Here is a 17373-nt window from a genome sequence, read left to right as displayed (position 1 = left end):
TGACAAGTCATCAATAAGTTGTCAAATTATTTGATCTGAACGTTTGTTCATATTGTCTGAGTATAAGATGAGCAACTTGCATCAAGAAAGGTTTGACGTGAATATATCCAAAGTATTTCCAAAGATCTTTTGTTTTACGATAAGAAGGGAAAACTTGTACGATGCCGTGGATTGATATTATAGTTGAATGAAAATAGCTTATATTTCTATTATAGCAGCTGTAGCATTTCATTGTTAACTACAGATGTCAGAGTAGACGAAAACTGACGTTGTATGCGCGCTTCTTTGACATCTGGCAAGCTAGGAGCAGCTTGCTGGCGAGTAAATCTTTAGATTCAAGCTGGCTAGATAACTATAATACACACAGTTGGACACTCCAAAACCCCATAAAGACACAAGACCTTTTTGGTGGTAATGACCCACAGTTTGGACTTTACTAGCTAATGGAAACGCCAATTGAACAGGCTCTTTCTTAGGGTACGGAAACGAAAAATTAATTTCGCACTTAGTTTAATTTTTCGTCGATATAAAAAAATAGAATTTACCAATCTAATCACCGTCCAATTTTTTCAAGCCAGTTCGCAAGCCTTTCTTCAGTGTCCTTTGCCCTTTCCTTTGCCCCCGCCTTTGCCTTTGCCAGGCGCAGGGAAAGGTTTAGGATCAGGATCAGCAATGGCGCCAGCCGCCATCATCATCACCACCAGGGCAATCAGGCTCAGGTTCTGCGAAAACAATTAAAAACATTGGAAACCAAAATTGTGTTTAATACACTCTAATAGATCTCGCTATTGGGTTTTTCTCGAAGCAGTTGATTTATTTTTGACTTTAGAATGTTTTATTTCAAATAAAATTATTGTACCAGAAGCATGAAGCAATGAAATGAATAATACATTTTAAACTATCCAAATGTTTTCAGTTTTTTATCAGACTTGCGAACGATTGCGTGGTCTTTTTATTGGTATCCTGATTTTATCTCAACATTTATCAACATATGAATCATAAGCAATGCTATAAACTTACAAAGATGGAAGCCATTGTATTGTAGTTATTCTAAGCGGTGTCGTTCGTGTAATGCCTGGTCTTTTCGTCGTACGCATTTTATAGTAAACTCCGCCACTCAAACGTCCTTCGAGGCAGCCGACTGGGGCAGCGCAATCCGGCGCTTCATATTGCGCCGGTCAAGTTTTCGAGTTTCACCGTGGTGCGAATGCGGGAATATTTCGCAATGCAACAGACTGATATTTTTGTTAGAGAAGCTGCACCAGTGAGTAGGACTATTAATCGAATAGAGTACACATGAAAACACCTTCTTTCATTTTATGATAGTTTAGCCTCACGTTCCTTATAAAGTTTATGAACCTGTTATGTTGATGCATTTCGATAAGTTCGAAAATTCCCTTATTTGGAAATAAGAAGAAATATTTTTAATAAATTTTTGGAAGTAGCATAATTAGATCTAGCCGTGAACTTCAAAGTCGATCATTGATGACTAAAACTGAAAGGCTATCGCTGCTATCAACTGGAAACAAAGGTGAAGCCAAGATCGAAAGCATTACGAATGCATTTTGACCTGTTTATTGAATATACATCTCATCGAATTACAAAAAAAAATTGATCAGTACTCACTGCAGTGAGTGACAGAAAGCGCATTTTCTCACGGACGTGAAGTCACGGACGGACGGACGGACGGAGAAAACGTGAATCACGGACGGACGGACGGACATTACGAGCACAATAGCGCCTTTTCAGCGCATTTTCTCATTTATGGAAAAATGCACTATATTGTGCTCGCCATGTCCGTCTGTCTGTCCGTCCGTCCGTGACCTCAAGTTTTCGTCGACGAGAAAATGCGCTCTCTGTCACTCACTGCATTGAGTACTGAGTTATATTTTTTCCCATATGTGAGAAAATGCGCTAAAAATGCAAGCGAGTCTGAGCAACAACAATACTACTATATAAACAACAGGAATGCTATCGCTTCATACTATCCATGAAGAAGTTGATTCGTTTGCACAATAATGCCAAATCTCCCATAGATATACAATAGCGCATGTAAATGTACCAGCTAGAGCTCTCCGATGTGAACGAAAATAATTGTTTTGCAACAATAAGTACAATTGCAAATTCAAATAAAGTTTTTCCTTTGATCAGGTCTTTTCCAGCGATAAAAAAACAGCAGCCAATTAAAGATCTCATTGGGTTCTCGATGTCGTTCAACCAAAAGCTCGTCAATATAGTGGAAGACTACAGAAAAAAATAATGTAGCTCAGTTTTCAACAACCATGCAGGTCTCAATAGATGATCGTTTCCCAAACAGGCAGAATTAGCTAAACGTTTCACTTCATTCCTATATCACAGTTCATCTCTAATATTTTTCATTTCTGCGACGTAAATTCCCTATCCTCAGCAGAAAATTTCACAGTCAATTTTAACTGCCCAATCAGTCTTATTTTCTGCATCCAAAACAAGAGAAGATCGGGAAAGTTTTGTGTTTTTATTCCTGTCATTTCTCGTTATTCCCCAAACGAGTTCTAGAGGACTCGTTAGGGTTTTAAAACTCGTTCTCTCTCTAACGAGTTCTAGAGAACTATGTATAACTATGCATAAACATGTAAATGAGTTCTAGAGAACTCGTTAGGGGATTTAGTTAAGAAACTAAAACAGAAGTTGTCTGCAAGGTTACTTAATCAGTAACTCGGGTAGAATTTCAGATATATTGACATTGAACGTACGTATTTAGTGATGTATCAATGTCACGTCTTCCAATGTATCATGGCGGTAGCTGGATTTATTACCACACGACCACCGCAGCCTCAAGACAATGCGTCCAAGTTCTGGGGCGCGTGGAGGCTGATGCAAGAGCGTCACGAAGAGCAGTATAAATGAGAAGCTTGCAGCCACCGAGACCATCATTCCAACGACGACTTCACAACGAAACTAAAACATGGCTTCATTCTTGGTGAGCAAGAAATATTCCAATTTATCTGCATTTTAGGGCGAATCCTTTTACGAATGACTGGTTTAGAGTTAATATTTTTACTTTGTTCTATAAGTAGAAAATTAAATACTAATGTTCCTATTATTAATAGAACAATTAATCTTTTGCTGGTTCATTAGTAACAAATATTCATTTTTTGAAAGAAAAAATCTTGTCGATGGTCATCTTAAGCCTTTTATTCTGACAATTGTAATGTATTTATGGCCGGATTGGATCCTAAGGATTGTGATCATCTCTAGATTGCAGGCTAGCTTGACGGGCCCAGTGAGAGAAAATGAGTGCTACATTCTCCACAAAAAAATAGAATAATATTTTTGATATTATTGATTTTAAAATAATCTAGTCGAATTAAATTACTCACGACTAGCAATAGAAAACTTATGAACAAATGTAATTTTTTTACACTTAAAATAATGTTTATATATTGCTATGTTGTCCACTTGCTTTGCAGAAACTGAGCGTGCTTGCCCTGGTGGTGATGATGCTGGTGACCGGCACCATCGCTGAACCCGAACCCGAGCCTTTCCCTGTGCCGGGTGGACACAAGCACTGGAAGAAAGGACACAAGAAGGGACACAAGAAGGGACATAAGAAGGGAAAGAAGAAGGGACACAAGAAGGGCCACAAGAAGTGGTAGAAATGTCATGAACGCCGTTTTACTTCTTCCGTACAAAATAAACTCGAACGAATTTATTGCTTTTCACCAGCCTGTTTGAAAGTTATTAAGAAAATCATTGAACATTGAAAGTTGTTCAAGTCCATGAAGACTCTGGACATTATTGAAAAATAAATTTGATAAAACACATTTTCATGCTGTGGGAAAGAATTTGCTTTAAGTAATCTGAAATATGAGTAGCCCAATTCATAAGATGTATCACATTTTTGGTTCGTTGGTATTTATCATGTTGAGAAAAGCAAAATGCTGATAAGTAATGCATGTTGCGCATCTTTATCGCTATAAATATCTAATCGAAGGTTAACACTCGTAATTCGATCAGATTGCAGTGAGACAAAAATTTTTGATCTCTATTTCAAAATTACAAAAGTATAATTCTAAATTAAGCAATAATAGGAGGATAAACATCATCATATAAATACTCGGAAAAGCGAAATTTCCTCCATGAATTTTGAATAGATGAATATTTCATTAAGGAGCAAACCCTTAATGTTGTTTCGGATTAGACTTCAGAGAATCAATTAACATAATCGCATATTTGACACGGCAATCGTAATACATATAATTTTCGCAGGGTTTATGGGTGCTTTTCAGATATTTCAGAACAGGTCTAGGACCTCTGGTAGAAGTATGTGTGCTATAGTATGAGTTGGTGGGAGATTTGGCATTATTGCGCAAACAAATCACCTGCTCTATGGATAGTTTCAGTGATAACAATTATGTTGCCTTTAAGAAGTTTTAAAGTTGCTCAGACTCGAGATAGGCGCTGGATGACGAAGTAAATATACTTTGTGCGTAAGTAGGCGTAGACTTCATAAAGCGAGATTTTTGCTGACTTTTATATTCATTAAACAGATCAAAATTGGTGATGGGAGAGGTATGCCTTCATAATATACGCGAGTTTTAATTATGATACAATTGAATGATGTCATTTTCACGTGCACCCTATTGTCACAATTTTCACCAGCCCGCTGACGCAATTTCTCTAACAAAAATATCAGCCTACAAGGCACGCATTGCAAAATATTCCCACATTCGCACCACGTCAAAACTAAAAAACTTGACCGAATGCGGCGGCAGTTCTAGTACGAAACGCTGGATTGCGTCACACTAGTCGGCACCCACGAAGGACATTAGAGTGCAGGAGTTTACTATAAAATGCGTACGACTACAAAACCAGGCATTACACGAACAACACCGCTTCGAGTAACTCCAATACAATGGCTTCCATCTTGGTGAGTTTTAAACATTATTTTTAATTAATATGTTGAAAAATGTTGAGATTAATTTAGAATTGCAATAAATCCTTCAGGGTGTCGTTTGCACGACCGATGAAGAGCTGAATAACATATGTTAATTCAATGAATTGTTTCATTCATGTTGTGTCTTGCTTCTAGTACAATTGATGTTGAAATCAAACCTAATTACATTACAATTAATAAAATGAGATATGATAACAATGAAACTCAGACCAATTAATGTGGACCAAAAGGAAATTTTGTTTTCTAATGATATTAATTTTTCCTTAGAACCTAAGCCTGATTGCCCTGGCGGTGATGATGATGGCGGCTGGCGCCATTGCTGATCCTGATCCTAAACCTTTCCCTGCGCCTGGCAAAGGCAAAGGCGGGGGCAAAGGAAAGGGCAAAGGACACTGAATAAAGAATGATGACCTTATATATTATAGTTAGCCTTTCTTGCAACACGATTTTATCAGATTTTGTGTCTGTCTTTCCTTCGAACGACTTTAATTAATAAACTTTGCAGGAAATTGCGTTTTTTCTCTCCTCTTGCGCGTCAATTGTATGAGAGCTTCAAATAAATATTCGCATGTCTTAAGAATCAAATCTTCGAGGAGATTTTGGGGGTAAATCCCAGGATGTGTGTTCGACCGACTGATTAGAAAGTCAAGTAATTTTTTCCGTTAGTTTTCCATGAAAACTGCTTCTTGCAACAACTAAATTATATTATAAATGTTCTGAATGGCAAATGCTTACGATGGTATGAGGACTATTGAGAATGAATCCAAAAAGAAGAAAAAAAAGTTGAAGCGGATGATGGGAAGAGATTAATAGAAATTTAATTATTGAAAATTTTGCATTTCAAACAATTAGAAACCTACAAAAATTGGTTGAGATATTCTAAACTGCATTTGTTGCTGCATAACGTGAAGCATTGAATGAAGTCATAACACGCAGTTTCAACCTTGATATCAATGCATATTTAGAGGATAAAAACTCTTGAGCAAAGGAACCACCATATAAACAAAACTTCAATCTAGCAAGACTAAATGAGCATATCAGTTCTTAGTTTAAGCTCACACTTCGGAATGAGTCACATACAGCATGGGATCTTAATATCCATAATTGAATTTGCATCAGAAATAAATTTTGCTCTCATATTCTGAAGTTGATGCAGGGCATGAATTTATTAATAGCCATGATTACAAATAGCCATGATTATAAATACTAAACAACTATCCCTGTTCGATCAAATGACGCTAAAATTGAAGTGTGTTTGACTCCCGTGATTTCGTTACACCTCTTGTTTGCTCCACGTTAATGTATACAAGCAATTTGAGGCCAGCCTGCGCTGGATTCCTTCATATTTATTCGCCACTGTAATAAGAACCACTTCTATAAATTTTACGAAGAGGTATTTCTGAACCAAAATGAAGCGTGTGATCTCGGATTTTCATATATTAAGCGGGTTAGATTTCCAGATAAATTTTTACGTATCTTTTTCTTTTTGCGAAAGAAAACGATTCAAATTCGTGAAGATCACACGAAGCCGTGTTTTTAGTTTTCATCGTTAGTTGGAGAAGAACCAACGTAAGATGATGGATTTTAATGCAACGGGATGTGACCATTTACATCTCATCGTTCAATCATGAAATGGAACCTAAGAAGCTTCTTCAACCCATGTGGATAAAACTTGGTAGATATCTTTAAAAATGGGTAAAGAGGGAAGTGTCAAGAGGAATAATCATATGCAATAAAACAAAGAGCGGTTTATTAGTTTTTTAAAGTAATTAAGGAACCTTTCAAAGCTAATAATTTGAGTTAGTAATTTCAAGTGTGATTCTGCATGTTAGCGCTCGCTAAATTGTATGGTGTAGTAGTGTCTTCATTCAATTCAGTATCTTAATTTGATTCAGTATCCTGATTATTGACTTCTAAGCCTCTGATACATTATTTTTGTAGATATTTTAATTGTTTATAACAATGTCAACAGGGTATTTTGTTCTCCCACTTAGACAGAAGAACTTATAAATAAGTTCCACGTACGAAAATGAACACGAGTCTAATAATCACTAGTATGATTAGTACCACTAATCACAATTAGTAATAATCACTAGTATGATATTGTTATTACGCGTTTTAGTGACGCAGATAAACCTTGCTCAAATAAGTACCAAGCGAAGTTCTACACGGCCATTTCAAACCAAACTAATTTAAAAAATTGCCTTATTTACGGAATATAAACTCGTGTTCGTAATGGAGCTCCGTGGTCTACACATCTGAGAAAAAACATTCGTTCAGACACTAGCATTCCCAGTCGCGTTCACCTGCACCAGAGATTTCCGCGCTGAGAAACAAATCAGTAGCCGAGGTGATAATCGTTTGAAAATAATAATTTCCAATATCTTGATGATTCAGAAGCGAATTTTTAGTTCTTGGAGGAACACGAACTCGCTTACTGCTGGCCGAAAACCATTGTTGATTACGTTGCCCGGAGGCCAGATTGCTGTGGTAAAAGCGGATGGTGTTGAATAAAGCACTGACTTGGCTCATTTAATTTTTGAACTGCTATTTAGCTGCAGATATGGAGCTGTAATTCTATTGCTTTAATGAAAATGAGAGGTTTTCAAATTAAACACATTTTTAAATTGAAAAAAATATATTGACCCAATTTTCAGAATTTTTCAGTGGCAGGCTTTTCATGTGTTTCGTGAGAATGAAAATTGTGCTGGATTTAGAAGTGGGCTCGTAGATGCAGTGCATCGGAAGCTATCAATGCAAACCATCATTCCCATGTACTCGAGTCCGGGACCAGATCGCTTCAACCGATGGAACTACGAGTAATTTCTACGGCACAATCAACACTCAAGGCGCAAATCTACCAAGGCTTATGCGCAGAGTGTGAATTAAGCTAAGCCAGGTGAATTGTCGAGTAAGACTTTCCTCGATTCGGGAGATTAAAGACTCTTCTAAAAAGAGATAGAATGTAAGTAGTAACATAAGCTTGATATTTAATCACATTGTCCATATACGATTTAGTTGTGACATCTTCATAACAGTTTCCAGGATTTTTTTGCTTCCATTTATTACTGAATATGATCGTATTATCATATATTCCTTGTGAACAGGATCATATCTACAGAGCTTAAGTTCTTTAGTAAACGACTTTTTTTTACATTCAATCTATAGAATGACCATTAATCCCAACCTCGACTGGCGTGTAAATTTCAGCAACTAAGGGGATGCCCTATACTCGCTACAAGAAGGTGTTCTGTATCAATATTCCGACAATATTGTGCCTTGCCCACAATATGCAGACTTCATTCACGGAATAGAACAGACGGGAGAGGCAGGAAATAGCAGAACTGTACACTGTACAACCTACTTTATATAGTGTGCAATATTTTCCAGTCATCGTTCGCCAAACGAATTTTTTTGATGCCATCTATCTTTCTGGAGTCGCAATATTTTTGTAAGGCTTTCCATCTTTCTTCACAAGAAAATTTGAAGATAGAAAAACGTCCAAAGAATCAAATGAAAAACGCTGTGCTTCTTTACTTGTTTTGCAATCTAACCGGCCAGAACCCAATAAACGGCAATTCGTGGAACGATGCATACAAAAATCAATTTTCAATCAGTTCTCATAAGTGTAAAAAATTGTATGAAATCCTTAAAAAAATGAATATTACGGTGTTATTGTAGTCTTGGTAAAGCGCCGTGTTTTTCTGCAGCAAAAGTAGGGAGCAACTTTGCTACCGAGCTCGGTTTGCGATCTTGAGTGACTGGTCGTCGCAATCCGGCGCTTCATATTGCGCCGGTCAAGTTTTCGAGTTTCACCGTGGTGCGAATGCGGGAATATTTCGCAATACAACAGACTGATATTTTTTGTTAGACAAGCCGCACCAGTTAATAGGACTTTTAATCGAAGAGAGCACTCATAAAAACACCATCTTTTATTTTATGATAGTTGAGCCTATCGTTTCTTATACAATTTAGAAACCTGTACTATTGAGTCATTTCGATAAGTTCAAAAATTCTCTTAAATGTAAATAAGAAGAGTTCTTTTCAATTAATTTTTAGAAGTAGCTTAAGTAGGTATAGATTTAGCCGTGAACTTCAAAGTCGACCATTGATGGCCAAAACTCAAATGCTATCAATTGGAAACAAATAAGAAGCCAAAATCGAAAACATTATGAATGTACCTTGACCTGTTTATTGAATATTCGTCTCGAATTACAAAAAAAATGCAAGCGAGTTTTAGAAACTACAATATTTATAATAAACAACAGAGATGCTATCGCTTCGTACTATCCATGAAGCAGTTGATTAGTTCGCACAATAATGCTAAATCTCCCACAGAAAACAATAGCGCATGAGATTGTACCAGCTAGAGCTCTCTGAAATGAACTGAAATAATTGTTTTGCAATAATAAGTACAATTGCAGATGCAAATGAAGTTTTTCCTTTGATCAGGTCTTTTCCAGCGATAGATACTGTGCATTATTTTCCATCGGCTTTGGTTTCTCCAATCAACTTGCCTGCCTTATTTCCTCCCTTTCCTTATATATTAGACCCTTGGTATAAGTGCTTCATGACGAATGAACGCACTTAGCCGAAAATTATTATTTTCTCTCGTCAAGGTATCCGCATCGAAATTTTTTCTGCCTCTCTATTGGCGAATGAGGTCTCTAAATATATAGTCACATAAGTTTTTCGTTTGAGTGATTCGTCATTATAGTTAATTGTATTTTATATACTATGACCGAGAATGGTTTTGATAATGAATGTACATTGTTTATGTATTCAAATTACACTTGACATGTGATGATTCAATTAGGCCGATTGTAGCCTTATTTTTACAGATCCATGCTAAAAAACATATTTTCAAATTAAAAATGCTTGTTTCTTCGAGCGGCATCACTTTATCTTGTTCAAGGTTGCATTCCTTGCAAAATTCTTTTAAGAATGTTCATTTATTCTAATTCAAATGACAAGCATGTTATAGCTGCGGCACTTATCAGGCTGCATTGTAAAATGGTAGCGGAGTTGTTTAATGTATATTTAACTATTTCAATATTCGATCACTACGCAAACTTATGGAGATATCACGTCAGGAATTTAACCAATTCTCACAGTTATTGTTAGAATGTTTACTATGGCCATTTGAGTTTATACAATTAAGGCTCTCTTGGGAACCATTGTCTCAAATTATCAGGAAGTAGTGAAAAAATATTTTAATACGGGCTCTAATCACACACAAGTGTACGTTACACATATTTTAATGCAGTTTGGTGGTGGTATTGTTTTGGAATCCGAACAAACAACATAAAGTTGGTTGTAAACACTTGTATAGCGAACCTAGAAATTACGACTTTTAATAAATATATCATTTTTCCTCTGACTTGGCTACACCGTTAGGAAGTTTACTTCGCGTTCTAGTTTGTTCCTTAGTCAGTATAGCCCAGCCGATCCACAACAGCAGGTTAGTTAAGATTTAGGTCTCTAAGATNTCTAGATGTGTATAAGAGACAGCCACTACACTGGGCATTTAAACCTCAGGTTTGTTGTGTGTTTTTTTCTGTACAAATGAATTGACATATTTATCATTTATTTTGGCTGTAAATTGCTACCTCGTCATTTTGCAAGATTTATCAGTTTAATTTATTTATTCTACAGTATACATTAACCCCTTAAACTGATTTCCGCTATTTTCCTGCAATTATTCTTCATTCAAAAAGTGATCGCCACACTGGGCATTTAAACCTCAGTTTTTTTTGTTTTTTTTTTCTGTACAAATGAATTGACACGTTTATCATTTATTTTGGCTATAATTTTGCTACCTCGTAATTTTTGCAAGATTTATAGTTTTAATTTATTTCTTCTACAGTATACATTAATCCAATCCTGAGACTGGCCGGCCTTACGTTATTTCTACGTCACGCATTCGTCACCACTTTTTCATCGAATGACCAACCCGCCATCTTCAACTTCACGGTCACCATATACTGAAGATTGCACTTTTGGATTTGGTTCTCATTGACTAAATATTTTCGCCATTACTATGAAGCTAAATCATTCGAACTCAAACTCAAGATTTTGTTTGATAAATTACAATAAAAGCTTCCCAGACTATTTCTTTGATTAACTCCCTGTCGATTGTATGAAAACATCACAAACGATGTGAGTGACCACATGCAGTAAAACTCCACGGAAGCTTGAAAATTTTCAAAAATTGTGAGTGCAATATAATTTTTTCTGGAGAGAAACTACCCATCGACGGTTCTTTACAGTTATACTGATGCTGCTTATGGCCAAAGGAGGAAGAATAATTCTCAATTTAGTGTTAGAATTGAAAAAAACGTGAGGTCACTCAACTCTAGTATTTGGCTAGAATTATTCTATGGTAAACATTTTAATTACAAACACCATACTTATCTTTTTCAAAGTGGATTGAAAATTAATGAACAGGAAAAATTATGATGAGAGATAATGATGGGCGATATGTCATAGGTACAAGCATGAGCAATTAATAACGTGCGTTTGCAAGGGAATACGTTCTGCTTTCGAACTTATAAGTTATATACTTTATAACTTATAAGTTATAAAGTATATTATCACGAGTATTATATTATTATTAAAGTATTATATTATCCCAATCACGCACCAAGTGTATTTCCTTCGTGAATCAACGTCTATCTCGAGTCTGAGCAACTACATTATTTCTTATGGGCAACACAAATCGGTATCGCTTCACACTATCCATGGAGCAATTGATACGTTTTCATAATAATACTTAAACTACCATAATTAAATAATAGCAGATTTATAGCAGAGCCTTGGATCTGAACTAAAGTAATTGTTTTTCGTCAACAAACCCTGCGAAAATATGATGTATTACTTTTGTTGTGGCCTATTGACGATTAAGCTATGCATTCATTGACGCTTAATCAGAAACCACTTTAAGTCATGGCCTGTTCCATAAGAAAATATTTTCCTATTTTTCCTTTATAGAAATTTATGAGCGAAATTCTGCTTTTCCATCACCGAGAAGTGAGTTGTGCTATCTGACCAAGAATAATGAACGTCCTTTTAATTATATTACTTTTAGATGACGTTTGTCTTCCTATCAACTATTGCTCAATTTAGAATTTACTTTAGTAAATTTGGACAAAATACCATAAATTTTTGACTTAATGCAGTCTTATCGCAGATTTCTTTTTCCTATGATCAAATATTTTACAGCCATAGAGAAGTGTCACATTCTCACATTCATTACTCCCATATCAGTCTGCATTTTCCATTATGCTGAAAAACCAATGAAGCAAAGTCTGATACCTGTTATCAACTTTGCTGCTCATATTGCAGATTCATTCAAGATAATTTTCTCCCAGCATGGAAATTAGTTTTATAAAAACTGCCTCATTTAAGGAATATAAACTCGTGTTCCTAATGGAGCTCCGTGGTCTATTCATGTGAGGAAGAACATTCGTTCAGACACTAGCTTTCCTAGTCGCGTTCACCTGCACTTCGGATTTCCGGCTGAGAAACAATTCAGTAGCCGAGGTGATAATCGTTTGAAAATATTTATTTTCAATATCTTTATGATTCAGGGCCTATACTTTCCAAAAAAGTTAAGAGATCGTAAGTTCATCAGCCAATCATTGACGGCCTTTCAAGCAAAATCCACCAATCACAGACAAGAAAATAGAGCGTAAGTACTTACGTTCATTGACGGCCTTTCAAGCAAAATCCACCAATCACAGACAAGAAAATAGAGCGTAAGTACTTACGTTCACTTAGCGAGTTTTGATAATATGGCCCCAGAAGCGAATTTTTAGTTCTTGGAGAAGCGTGAACTCGCGCAATGCTGGCCGTAAACCATTGTTGCCTACAATGCGCAGAAGCCAGCTATATAATATGGACACTATTACATTTTATTGAACACTATAGGATAGAGTTCAATAAAAGCACTGTCTTAGCTCATTTAACTGTTGAACGGCTATTTAGCTGCAAATGAGAAGCTGAAATTCTATAGTTTCGACCAAAATTAGAGGTCTTCAAAATTAATAAATTTTTAGACTGAGGATATGTTGACCTAATTTTCGCTGACCTCTTCATGTGTTCTGTAAAAAAATTATATTGATCAAAGACCATAAACCAGATTCTGTAAAGGAATATATTTGAACAAAAAGCCTGTTAGGTTATTCGCTAACTTTGCAGAGACATAATTTGAAATGCAGTTAATTTTCCCGTTCACACGACGCAATTAAGGAGAATACAGTACGAGTGCAAGAAAAATCAAATGGCACATTAATTAATGATCGACAAGGTAACCCTACACGTAACCACACTTCCTACATTTAATCAACAAATATGCATCTTTCAGAAGTAACACTATTCGTTTGTCTTGGTCAGCAATAGTTAAGACGAAGCAAGTGTCAGATGCCATGAGAAATCCAATTCATTTCAAAATACTTTGCTCGGTGTGCTTGCGACTCATCTATAACCTTCTGACTTAGTAGCAGATGCCTGATGGCATGAAGGTTATTAGTATGGGTAAAATATTGCTAGTATTGCAAGTTTGATATTCATATTTCCCGTACACGAAGCAAATTCCGAAAAATTTACACTTCAAAAATGGTAATTGTGTTACGACCGTATTTATGAAAAAATGTCGACACAGTGACGTTATACAAAAGCTCAATTTTCACTCAGTTCTAATAAGAGTAAAAGAAGAGTATGAAATTCTTTAAGAAGAAATTGAATATTACGGTGTTATTGTAGTCTTCGTAAAGCGCCGCGTTTTCTGCAGCACAGGTATAGGGACNATCTTCCTTTAAACCTGTTTCTCTATCCCTTGGTTTGTGTGAATGTCGTTTGAATTTCGTTTTGTTTATTTTTTTTGCCCTATTAAATTCATTGATTCAATCTGTTGGGAAGTTGGACTTAGTTTAAGTGCTACAATTCAAATTAATTCTAAATCAAACTTAATTTTGTAAATTTATTCAGGATTTATTATAAATCAAATCAAGCTATTCAAATTTTCAGTAGTTTTTTGCTCAAGAAGGGCGTTTCTTGACGTCACTTGCAAAGATCACTGTTTAAATCTTAGTCTTAAGTCTTTATCTCAAATTTCTCAAGCATCAAAACCTTCTACTGTTCTAGCTATTTTTCTCGTCCAACTTCCCACCCCTTAAACCTGTCTCTTATACACATCTAGATGTGTATAAGAGACAGGTTCTAGAGAACTCGTTAGGGGGTTTAGTTAAGAAACAAAAGAAGAAGTTGTCTGCAAGGTTACTTAATCAGTAACTGGGGTTAAATTTCAGATATATTGACATTGAACGTACGTATTTAGTGATGTATCAATGTCACGTCTTTCAATGCATCATTGCGGTAGCTGGATTTATTACCTCAGACCACCGCAGCCTCAAGACAATGCGTCCAAGTTCTGGGGCGCGTGGAGGCTGATGCAAGAGCGTCGCGAAGAGCAGTATAAATGAGCAGCTCGCAGCCACCGAGAGCATCATTCCAACGACAACTTCACAACGAAACTAAAACATGGCTTCTTTTTTGGTGAGTACGAAATATTTCAATGTACCTTAAGCCATCGCAGAATGCTTTTAGGATACAAGTGTAAACTTTTGAGAGAGTATGAAATAATGAGAAGTAATTCTCGATAATTAGCAAAACAACGCTTTAACTTTTTCTGATCTTCTTTGCGATGTGTTTGATGGGAATTTATTTTCAACAAAAACTTATGGCCGACAAATTGATAGCCGATTCCGTATTCAAATATTACCCTTCACTTCAGGGCCACATTGGCGGTTGAAGGCTATTTCAACTATTTTTGCTGTACAGGATTTACAATACCAGTGAAAACTGTTGAAATTTAACAATGATTTCTCCGCCTTGCAGAAACTGAGCGTGCTTGCCCTGGTGGTGATGATGCTGGTGACCGGCACCATCGCTGAACCCGAACCCGAGCCTTTCCCTGTGCCGGGTGGACACAAGCACTGGAAGAAGGGACACAAGAAGGGGCACAAGAAGGGACATAAGAAGGGACACAAGAAGGGACACAAGAAGGGCCACAAGAAGTGGTAGAACTGTCATGAACGCCGTTTTACTTCTTCCGTACAAAATAAACTCGAACGAACGCATTGTTTTTCACCTCCTTATTTTCAGTAGGAAAGTCACCGCGAAAATCACAGAAAACAATTTCATTGCTTGAAGACCTGTATTTCATTGAGATATTGTTCGGAATAAAACTAATTTCTATGCTGGGAGAAAATTATCATGAATGAATCTGAAATATGAGTAGCAAGTTTCATAACAGGTATCAGATTTTGCTTCATATGTTTTTAGCATGATGGAAAATTGCAGACTTATATGGGAGTAATGCATGTAACACATCTCTATGGCTGTAAAATATCTGATTACAGGAAAAACAGCTCTGCGATAAGACTGCATCAAGGAAGAAAATTACGGCAGTTAATCCAAATTTACAAGAGTAAATGCTAAATTGAGCAATAATGGATAGGAAGTCAAACGTCATCTTTAAGTAATATACTCTTACGTTCATTATTCTTGGTCAGATAGCACAACTCACTTCTAGGTGATGGAAAAGCGGAATTTCCCTCATAAATTACAATAAAGGAAAAATAGAAAAATATTTTCTGATGGAACAGGCCGGGACTTATAGTGGTTTCTGATTAAGCGTCAATGACTGCATAACTTAATCGTCAATAGGCCACAACAAAAGTTATACATCATATTTTCGCAGGGTTTATTGACGCAAAACAGTTATTTTCGTTCAGATCCAAGGCTCTGCTATAAGTAAATGTGCTATTGTTCAACTGTTGGAGTTTAACCATTATTATGCAAACAAATCAACTGCTCCATGGATAGTGTGAAGCGATACCGATTAGTGTTGTGCTCATAAGAAGTAATGTAGTTGCTCAGACTCGAGATAGACGTTGATTCACGAAAGAAATGCACTTGGTGCGTGATTGGGCGTTAACTTATAAGTTATAAAGTATATTATATGCGTAAATATATAAATAAATGAAATAAATGTAGAAATAAATATTTAAAATGTATTATAAGTACAGACTATCTAAATACGTATTATGTATAAAATATACTTTTAAACACAAGTCATTTAAAGAAGTGGTAAATCGGCCGCGAGAGCCACTTGATTTAAGTATGAATAAATCAAATTCTAATAAAACCTGCCATCAACGTCATAACCTGAAATTATGCTTTCGTGTTACGATCAGTTGTACTGGCGATATTAACTTTTCACGATATTAAATTTTCACGGCCATCACATTTTGGCTATGAGATGAGTTGTGGTGCTAAAAATTCAGATAGATTCAATTGAACATTTAAAACATTTTGAGTTTAACTACAGTTTACACTTTCTACCATTTCAGAAAATCAATTTTATCGAGTACTAATAGCTTCTGAATAATAACTGATCCTCATTTACAGTGAAACACAGCTGTGGAAAATCGCGTTAGTAAAATTTGCAAAAAATGACCGGGGAACTTGGTAATGAATGATATTTTCAAGTAAAAGATTTACCAACACTTTATTGAAGGAATGACTTATTTCGAACTCAGAGGAGCAATAGTTACCTAATGAGCTCAACAATGCGCATGACATTTGATTTATCTAGCAATTTTTTAGGTAGTAATTAGTGAGAAACTATACATAGACTTCGGAATCACTTTATGTGGACAAATCATATCTTCAGTCACAACGGTAATCTTGATCAGAATTGATTTTAAAACAAATAGTATTCTCCATAAATATACATTTTGCATCCCACGCGATTTTTTTGCTTACGTTTGAGAAAAAAAGCCGTAAAGTAATCATTAGCTGGGTCTTATACATACGTACGAAGTTTCGACATTATCTTCAATAAAACCTATTGTAACATGGTGGATTGTATACATCAGATTTGGCATATCGTTTAATTATACCACTGTATATTACCATTGCCATTGTATTTCAGGCTCTCATTTCTTCACCCCATGTGGCGATGCTTTGTCAGCCGGAGCCCTTTTTCCATTGTAGAAATGCCCGGCCACGTTCTATTGCTGTCTTGGTCAACTTGTTGACCCATGAGTCAACTTTATCGAATAATATGCTTGAAAAATAGGAAATTGCATGAAAATTCTTGGCTTTTTTAATTCCAGAGCAAGTAGTTCTCGGAAGGAATGGAGATGTGGAGTAAGAGGAAGTATGGCGGGTTGAGGCGGGACCGGTTCATATAGTGAAGTTAGAGTACCAACTACGACTGTACCCTACAGTACATCGATGACAGGTTCAACATCTTCTAGAAGACATGGGAGGGCCATGCCCTACCATGCACTTATCATCAGGATAGTAAGAGACCCGAGGTTTCCTATACCTTGCTTTTACATTTCAGATTGTTAGANTACTAAAAAACA

The 17373-nt window shown here is 36.1% G+C and overlaps 3 long non-coding RNA genes across 3 annotated transcripts; 2 read left to right on the top strand and 1 right to left on the bottom strand.

Annotated features, from left to right (window-relative positions):
* Window positions 1-493: 493 nt before the first annotated feature.
* On the bottom strand, window positions 494-1060 carry LOC108670531. Its single transcript, XR_001930741.1, has 2 exons — window positions 1021-1060; window positions 494-722 (listed from the first exon to the last, which is right to left on the bottom strand). It is a non-coding gene; the product is annotated as an uncharacterized LOC108670531 (long non-coding RNA).
* A 1855-nt stretch (window positions 1061-2915) lies between these two features.
* LOC108670528 lies at window positions 2916-3689 on the top strand. The gene is made up of 2 exons (XR_001930738.1): window positions 2916-2959; window positions 3450-3689. It is a non-coding gene; the product is annotated as an uncharacterized LOC108670528 (long non-coding RNA).
* A 10715-nt stretch (window positions 3690-14404) lies between these two features.
* On the top strand, window positions 14405-15072 carry LOC108670526. Its single transcript, XR_001930736.2, has 2 exons — window positions 14405-14491; window positions 14834-15072. It is a non-coding gene; the product is annotated as an uncharacterized LOC108670526 (long non-coding RNA).
* The last annotated feature ends 2301 nt before the right edge of the window (window positions 15073-17373 follow it).

The sequence above is a fragment of the Hyalella azteca genome, unplaced genomic scaffold, assembly GCF_000764305.2.
Source record: "Hyalella azteca isolate HAZT.00-mixed unplaced genomic scaffold, Hazt_2.0.2 contig1835, whole genome shotgun sequence".
NCBI lineage: Eukaryota > Metazoa > Arthropoda > Malacostraca > Amphipoda > Hyalellidae > Hyalella > Hyalella azteca.
Note: the sequence above shows the minus strand (reverse complement) of the source record. Positions and strands in the feature narration are given on the sequence as shown.